We start from the raw sequence: 8,404 nt of genomic DNA on the forward strand, positions 1-8,404 counted from the left end.
CTCCCTCTCTGTCTCTCGTCCCCTCCCCCACTCATGCTTGCTCTCTCTCAAAACTAAATAAACATTTATTTTTTTAACGTTTATTTATTTTTGAGACAGAAAGAGATAGAGCATGAACGGGGGAGGGTCAGAGAGAGAGGGAGACACAGAATCCGAAGCAGGCTCCAGGCTCTGAGCTATCAGCACAGAGCCTGATGCGGGGCTGGAACTCATGGGCCGTGAGATCATGACCTGAGCCAAAGTCGGACGCTTAACTGACTGAGCCACCCAGGCGCCCCAAAAATAAATAAACATTTAAAACACTTTTTAAAAAACATACAAAAGTATTAAATATATAGCTTCAGTGTTTTTATTAAGTTCATATTCATGATAAAAGTTTGAATCCTCTGGATTCTGGGGCACCAAAGATTTTATCTTATGAAAGATGGATTCGGCATTTCAGTAGCTCTACAAATACAGTTCGATTTTTATATAATGGAAAATTATATAAACTTGATAAACATTTTCAAATAATGGGTAATAATTTTTTCCAAATGTACTATTGCAACCTTGAATAGACCAAAAAGTTGGAAGCACCATCTGTTAGTCTTGTAATAGATCCTCCTCAACCCCCAGCTAACTTGAATTCCATGTTACTTAATCTGTGAGTGAACATTCATTCAAGCAAGAGAATCAAACACCTTACCTGGGATTGACATATAACTTGGGGAGAGAAGTCCTCTTTCTACCAGGTTTGCTAATCTGTGAGAATATGAATCTGGGCTTTACGGCAGTCCAATAGTTCCTGCCACTTAGAAAGAGCATATGAATTCAAACAAATGTGTGTGTTTGTATGAGGCAGAGAATGGGGAAGCGGGAAAGGGGAGGAAAAATAACAGAATAGGTTGAGAGGTAAGAGGAGAGGAGAAGAGAAATTTGCCAGTACTGAGCTTTAGTCCCAACCAGTAAGGTCCTAATCCCTGAAACTTGTCTTTTGATCATGTAAACTACCTCCATCATCCTTTCCAAACTTAAAATACAATGAACTCCCTTATTTTGGTTAATCTAATTTGAATCAAAGATATATGATTGATACACCACATCATGTACGACATGTTCAGTTCATTATTTTGGGTGTGGGTTGCTTGTTTATTCTGCTGCATTCCATTTGGGACTGCAGAACTGTGTGTGTGGGGGGGGGGGACCCTCCTCTCTAGTTATTCTCTAAAGGGTAATAAGTACCCAATTTTATGGGTATATTATCTTCCAGTTGAGAAAAATAAAACCGGAATATCTTCAAAACATATAAAAAAGAAATGATTTTTTTTCAGTTTCTTTCTTTTATATTGGAACCCAAGGCCAAGAGAATAAAAGCTATCGTCCTTTTCCTCTTCCAGGCTCTCTAAGTGCAAATGAGGTTTTGTCTGTATGGGACCCACAGCAGTTTACAAGTCAGTACACTTGTTGCCAAGAAACACTCAAGGGTAAAATCCTACCCAAAGTTACATAGAGCCCAATAAATTTATCCTGAGGACAATCTGGGAAATATACTTGTCAATATTTCTGACTCTTCCTCATGAAAGTCATAAACTCAGAGTATACAAGGATTCCCCAAATTGCTACTCCTGAAATGCCTGCAAAATTGAAGACTACTTCCTTTTTTGAAGAAGGTGGTCTCACATAGAGTCTGGGAACAAAATCAGACTCCCCGAATAAATAGAAGAGAAGCAGTGGAGAGAAGTGGGGTCCTAAGCCCAAGAAATGGACTCCAACATTCAGCTACATCTAAGTATTGAAGCCCTTGTTGGAAAAGAAAGCCTCCTCTAATGAGAAAAGTTTGTTGTTGTATTTTTAAAGCATAGTAGTTGATCCTAAAGCATGGCTCCAAAGTCTGAAATCAGTCTATCTCTAGCTCATCTTTCCCTGAGAAGCACGGCTTGATACATTTAAAATATTATCTTCCCGTGCCATGGCTCTTCCTAGTGACACCACAGACTTGAGCCATTCTCAATAGATGGAGTCATGTCTGCCCTTCTGAATCCTCATTCTCCTTGAGAGAGAGCAGATCGTCACTGAATCAGTCAAGGAGAGAAAAGAGTTGAGGCAGTGGGATTTTTCCAGCACAGACATCACGGTGTTTCTCCTCAGTAGCAGAGTCCACAGTCAGTACAGCCCCAGTGAATGCACCTCATTCTCCCCACAAGCCGGTTCTCTCCTCACCTCTCTCCACCAGTCTCCATCGTGCCACACGGCCACTTTCTCAGGCTGGCCACACTCCTGCCTTCTGGAGTTGTCCTCCCTTACTATGGTGAGAGGAGCTTTCTGAAACCCTTTGGGATTTTTTCCCTCAAAGGAAGGCACTAAAAGACAGTCCTAATGCTTCACAGAAGACTCTGTCCTCCGTCACGCTGCAAATTTATGCTTCAGTTTCAATTGAGAGAAAACAGCGCAGTATGATCTTTCTGTGTGTGGACCCTTTACCTCTGCCATTTAGTAGCTGTGTGTCCTTAATATCTCTATGCCTCAGTTTTCTCGAATGTAAATTGGAGAAGCAATAATACCTCCAGCAAGGTGTTATGGTGACAATTAAATTAATCCGTATATGTTGAGTTTAAACCCTGCCCGTCACATAGGAAGTGGCGTCTCAGTGTGCCTTCTCACTATCGCTTCCTGCACTTTCCCGGTCACTGCTCTTTCTACTTTGCATTCGTCAGTCACTCCTTCTATACACACAAGCGGAAGTCAAAATCCTTTGCTTATCACTTCAGTAGGAATTTACTATTTAGCAGTTTAATGCCATTTGGGAATTTGTGTTTGTTACAAAAACAAAATAAAATAAATATTGACTTAGTTCAGAGCTTCATCTTATCACAGATTTCAGTCCAGAATTTAGAAGCAAACTTATAGTAGTTATTTTTAAGTTGATATGATTAGCATGATGTCAAAGCTAGCTTAATTTGTCTGAGTAAAATGAAGGAAGGAAAGAAATAAGCAAGGAGGAAGGGAGGGTTAAAGAGAAGAGCAAGGGAAAGAAGAAAGGGGAGAGGGGAGGGCTGGAGGGGGAGGGGTGGAACAGAGAGGGGAGGGAGGGAGAAAAACCACTCTTGGGAAAATCATGAAACTACATCAAAATTCACTGTAAAACAATCCCATTTCATATGCTATTAAACTCCATAGGAAATGACATTTGCTACAGTAAGAAAAACAGATGGTGGAAGGAGAGAGGAAAATAAAATTCTTTGAAAACTGAGAATTGAAATGCCACTGCTAACACTTTGGGTCCCTCTGACGCGTTCATATATCAAGTTATAGCCTCCAAGACAGTCACTTTCTTCATCATATGCATGCCTTCCAGCCTAAAATAGTCCCCCGGGGCTTCTAAAGTAAGACGTGTGTGGTGTTTGGGATGTGTGTTTGTGTGAGGTTGCTTGTGAGTTTGTGAGTGGGGCCAGGGCAGGGAACAGTGGGGGTCATTCAAACCCATGAGACAGGCAACCCTGACCCTGACCGGGACACTTTGCCAGCAGCAGAGTGATTCATCTTCCTCTCAGGCACAAGTACATCAAGCCCTCTGTTTTGCTCCTAGTTCCCATTTGTCCTCTTTAAACCAATGAGTCATAAGTTGGAAATATGTATGAAATAAGCAAGAAGAATATGTCACTGAGTTATTTCTGGTCGTTCAATATACACATCCTAGGACATCGTGCATTTGCAAGGCAAATTTTTTAAAACAAGAGGTTTATACAAAGGAAATAGAATCAGTGTTCTATAAGAAAAAAGAAAGTCAGGTGCAAGAAGGAATGGAGGCTGGTAAAACAATCAAGTTAGGTGAAGAGAATCAAATAGTTCTTCATGTTCTTCAAAGGATAATTTTCTTCAAAAGAAATGCATAATTTCTTGGTCACTCAAATTAGTAGAGAAATATTCTTGCCAAAGTTTAGTGTCGGGAACCAAATGATATTTGGTCTGTTGTAAAGCTGTCGCACCTCTCCTTGGCAAAAAAAGGGCTTGATATCTTAACGTAAACAGAATTCTTCTTTTAATGCCTTCCCAGTCAAATCTAATTACCTAGGAAATCAGAGGATTAAATAATTAAGGAGTTTAATCCTGAGAAAACAGAAGCCTGAAAGCAGCCATAGAGAATGCCTAGTCTAGTAATTACCAGTGCAGGACTTTTTCACTTATCCACCTGGTCAGCAGATACCTGTTGGACACCTGCCACATGCCAAGTTGTAAGTATCCCAGGCACCAAGGACATAGCAGTACATAGGCTGACCTGTTTCCTCATGGACCGTTAAGTTTCACAGGTCAGGGCAGGTATTGGAGCACCTGGGTAGCTCAGTCGGTTAAGCGTCTGACTCTTGATTACAGATCAGGTCGTGATCTTATGGTTCGTGAGATCAAGCCCCACACCAGGCTCTGAGCTGACAGCACAAAGTCTGCTTGGGATTCTCTCTCTCCCTCTCTCTCTGCCCCTCCCATGCTCTGTCTCTCTCTCTCTCTCTTTCTCTCAAAAAAATAAACTTAAAAAAAAAGACAGGTATTTAGCAAATCATAATAGGAATAATATTTGTGGCAGAGGTATGAAGAGCAGTCAAGGTGGAGCCTTACTTGTCTGGGTTTGGGGGTAAATATGTGATAGAGACACGAAGATTTGAAATTGAGCTGAGATCCAAGTTGTTGAAGGATGAGAAGGTGTTGGTGAGAACATTCCAAGCAAAGAGATTATCATTGCCAGTCCCTGTAGCTGGAAGGAGCGGGTTTCTGAGAAACTGAGAGAGGAGTGTTAAGGAGAACATGAAAAAGAAGAAAGAGGGGGCGGGGCATGAGGCTGGGGAAGGACAGAGGTCACACATGGAAAACCTGCCAGACCATGCTGAGAGCTGTGGACTCTTTCCAAAGAATAATTACAAGTTACTGGAAGCAGGGAAGTGACACGATCAGATGTGCAGTTTTCAAGATAACTAGATTTATGGAAACAATTTGGTAGGGAGATAAGGAGGGAAAAGAGAAAAACGTTTAGGGGCTATTGTACACCAACATCTTGATCCAAGATGATGGTTGTGGAGATAGGAAATGTGGAAAGGTTGTGATAAACTGAGAAGGTTTTATCAGTAAGATTGTCTTCATGCCTGTGTAATACAGAGCTGGATGAGAGAGTTAAAAAGGAGTGAGAAGTAGTGTCTGTGAACCCTCCTCTGTGAATTCTAAAAAAGACTTCCCGTGCCCCTGCTTGGCTCTGTCAGTAGAGCACGTGACTCTTGATCTTGGGGTCGTGAGTCCGAGCCCCATGTTGGGTGTAGAGATCACTTACAAACTTAGGAAAAAACATTTAAAAAAAGACTTCCTCTCTATGTCCCATATATACTTATACACCTCTACTAATTTTCCTACTCTTTTGTTCCCTTTCCCCACTGTTTTATGTGAAGTGGTTAACTTCACAACGAATCCAAAGTTGAAGGAATCTCTGGTTGGGGTCATGGCAAAGCAAAGGGAGGAAAGGATATTACTCAAAGAGTGTGGCTTGAGCTAGATGTAGTAACTGATAAGATTTGAGTTGTTTACATTTTGGAAGGTAGTGGGTGTATTCTCGGTTTTATATGGAATAGTTTATCATGTTATGTGCAAGCAATTTTCTTTTAGAAATGTACGTTTAGAAGGAAGTATGTGTTGATTTTAAGCAGCCAAAGGGTATATACTACTATAGACATGTCACTTTTTTGGCTGCCCAGCATCTGACTTTCGTCTGTACATTTAGGAAATTTTACATCTTATAGATCTTGATGGGAGGCATATCCTACTGTAGAAGCAGAAGATGCCAGAAATACAACCAACCCAGATGTTTTTGCCACTAGTGATGGGCACATTTACCATGCTGAGCCAATCAGATGCACCCACCATGTATTATAAATCAGAAATTAACAATGTAAAGAAGGAAGAGCTGAAAATATGAGCTGATCCTGGTGGTAGTGGAAACATCAGTATCTGTTTTTCAGGGATGGCAGACCCAGGGGATCCCCGGGAGCAGTGTGGGTGGGATACACATCAAGGTATAGTTCTTAGCATTAGATGCAATTGTATTTTCTCCAGACCAGTTATATGATGTGTTTTAGGTTGTGGTTCTTACTGCATGAGATCAGAACCTCTTGGTTCAGCCTTCCCAGTGATTCTGAGACTCTCAATATCCTTTCATTCAATTTCTTTGCTCCATTTGTATCTGGCCTTTAAATTAAAACCCTTAGGGAATACAGTAACAACAACCCACTAATTGGAGAGTGAACACGCTTGAAGAACATTCTGCAAATGTGGATGGTTCATTTAGTGGTCCATTATGTATTTCAGATGATCCATTTATGTGACCTATGTCTTCATTCAGGAGTTTCAGTTTTTATTGTTTGCTATATTTTGCTACTTCCTTAAATTTATAAAAACATATCCTTTCCCCCCAAATACACATGTGCTGTCACAGGTGTTTTAGAAGAGGATGGGTAGAGATTTGACTTCAAACTCCAAGGCAAAAAGTGTGACTCTTTTAGCTGGCATCCCCCTGACATTCGTGCCAAGAGGCATGCTTGCACTCCCATTGCCAACATAGAGACTGGCCCCTTGCACCACCTGCCAGAAGCCAGAAGGCGCATGACTTCAGAAGGAATGCTAGCCAAAGGCAACACAGGAGCAGCGTTGAAGGGAGAAGATTTAATGTTACCACAAGCCAAAATGGAGATGACCAAAAGTACATGATTCCAGGCTCCAATTCCCACACACTCCTCAAGCGATTCTCTGTTGGTATAATAAAAAATCCACCAGGCAGCCCGACATGCTGCTCCACCAGCATCCTGCTTAGACGAGGCTAGCTTATAATCCTGCACGTATTATCACAAAGGGGTCGGTGTCCCAGGGGCTCCTCCAACATGACCTCGCCTTGTTGATAATACTCATCCTCCTCTCCCTTCTTAGCAGGGCAGCCTCTGGACAGATCTGGCAAAGATCCATGACAAAATTCAGCTCTCTAGTTAAAAAAAAAAAAAAACAAAAAAAACAAAAAACCAGCCTCTTATTCTTTGCAGACAAATTTATTTCATTTTCTCCTGAACTAGAAAACTCCTGATATTCCATTAGTTTTTAGCTCCAATGTCTACTCAGAATCAGAGCCATTTGAAGACTCCACTCTGATGTCACAGTTAAGGGCATTAGCAATGCTGAGGCTCAAGACAGCAACAAGAATGAACTGACATCAGAGACTGCTGGCTAAGTGGGGCCGCCCTTGCTAGAAGAAATATGTATAGGGGTGCCTGGGTGGCTCAGTCACTTGAACTTCTGACTTCGGCTCAGGTTATGATCTCATGCTTCGTGGGGTCAAGCCCCGCATTGGGCTCTGCGCTGACAGTGTGGAGCTTGTTTGGGATTCTGTCTCCATCTTTCTCTGCTCTTACCCCATTCACTCTCTCTCTCTCTCTCTCTCTCTCTTTCTCTCAAAATAAATAAAACTTGGAAAATTAAAAAAAAAAACAGACATATGTACAAGAATAGGGGCTCCGACTTTTTAATTCCCTATCTAACTCTCATCCTAGGTGACTTCTGACTCTCTAGTCCCATGACTTCAACTATGATCTGACAATAACCAAATGTATACTTTTAACATGGATTTCTCCCTTAAACTCCAGTATCATACCCACCTGCTTACTTAACATACACACTTAAATTCTAACAGGTAGGTGCAGCTTAAAATGCACAGAATCAAAACTTGATTTCCCCAACACCTTCTCCCAATCTGTTTACCCTCTAGTCACCCCCACCTCATTTAATGGCAACTCCATTCTACCAGCTGCTCAGTACAAACATTTAGAGTTATCCTTGACTTCTTTCTTATTCTCAAGCTTTACATCCAAACCTTCAAGAAATCCTGTCAATTTTGTCATTGAAATGGATCCAGAATCTTTCCAGTACTCATCATTTCTCCCACCACCACCCTAGGGCAAATTGTCATCACTTCTCAGAGGACTGATTTCAATAACTTCTTAAATGGCCTTTATGATTCACTTTCCCCCCCCCCCCCACCAACTTTCACTAAAATCATTCAGTCCTTCCTTAGCAAAGTTAAACTTCAAGACATGGGTTCTTGCTGATCAAAACTCTCTTGTGATTTTTCATCTCACTTGGAATAAAATTTGAAGTCTTTCTCATGGTTCACAAAGCTTTCCTTGCTATGGTCCTCACCTCCTTCACTCACTCCATACTCTACCATTCCCCTCTCTCTTTCTTCCCACTCGAGACACACTGGTCTTCTTGCTTTTTCTTGTACATACTAGGCATCCTCCTACTTGAAGTTCTTTGTGTATTGCTGTTTCACCTTCCTGAAATATACACTTCCAAATTATAACCTGTAACTTCCCTTATTTTTTTCAGGACTTTTCCTGACCCCTGC

At 41.4% G+C, this 8,404-nt stretch overlaps 1 long non-coding RNA gene across 1 annotated transcript in view; it reads right to left on the minus strand.

Moving 5' to 3' along the window:
• LOC112861512 (uncharacterized) overlaps nucleotides 1-2,953 on the minus strand; it is a 261,338-nt gene extending 258,385 nt beyond the window's left edge. The window contains exon 1 of the long non-coding RNA XR_015252338.1: nucleotides 2,200-2,953. This is a non-coding gene — a long non-coding RNA (uncharacterized LOC112861512). The remainder of the gene's footprint in view (nucleotides 1-2,199) is intronic.
• Between the last annotated feature and the right edge of the window lie 5,451 nt (nucleotides 2,954-8,404).

Source organism: Puma concolor, chromosome A1 (assembly GCF_028749965.1).
Source record: "Puma concolor isolate L17-30 chromosome A1, mPumCon1.1.hap2, whole genome shotgun sequence".
Lineage (NCBI taxonomy): Eukaryota > Metazoa > Chordata > Mammalia > Carnivora > Felidae > Puma > Puma concolor.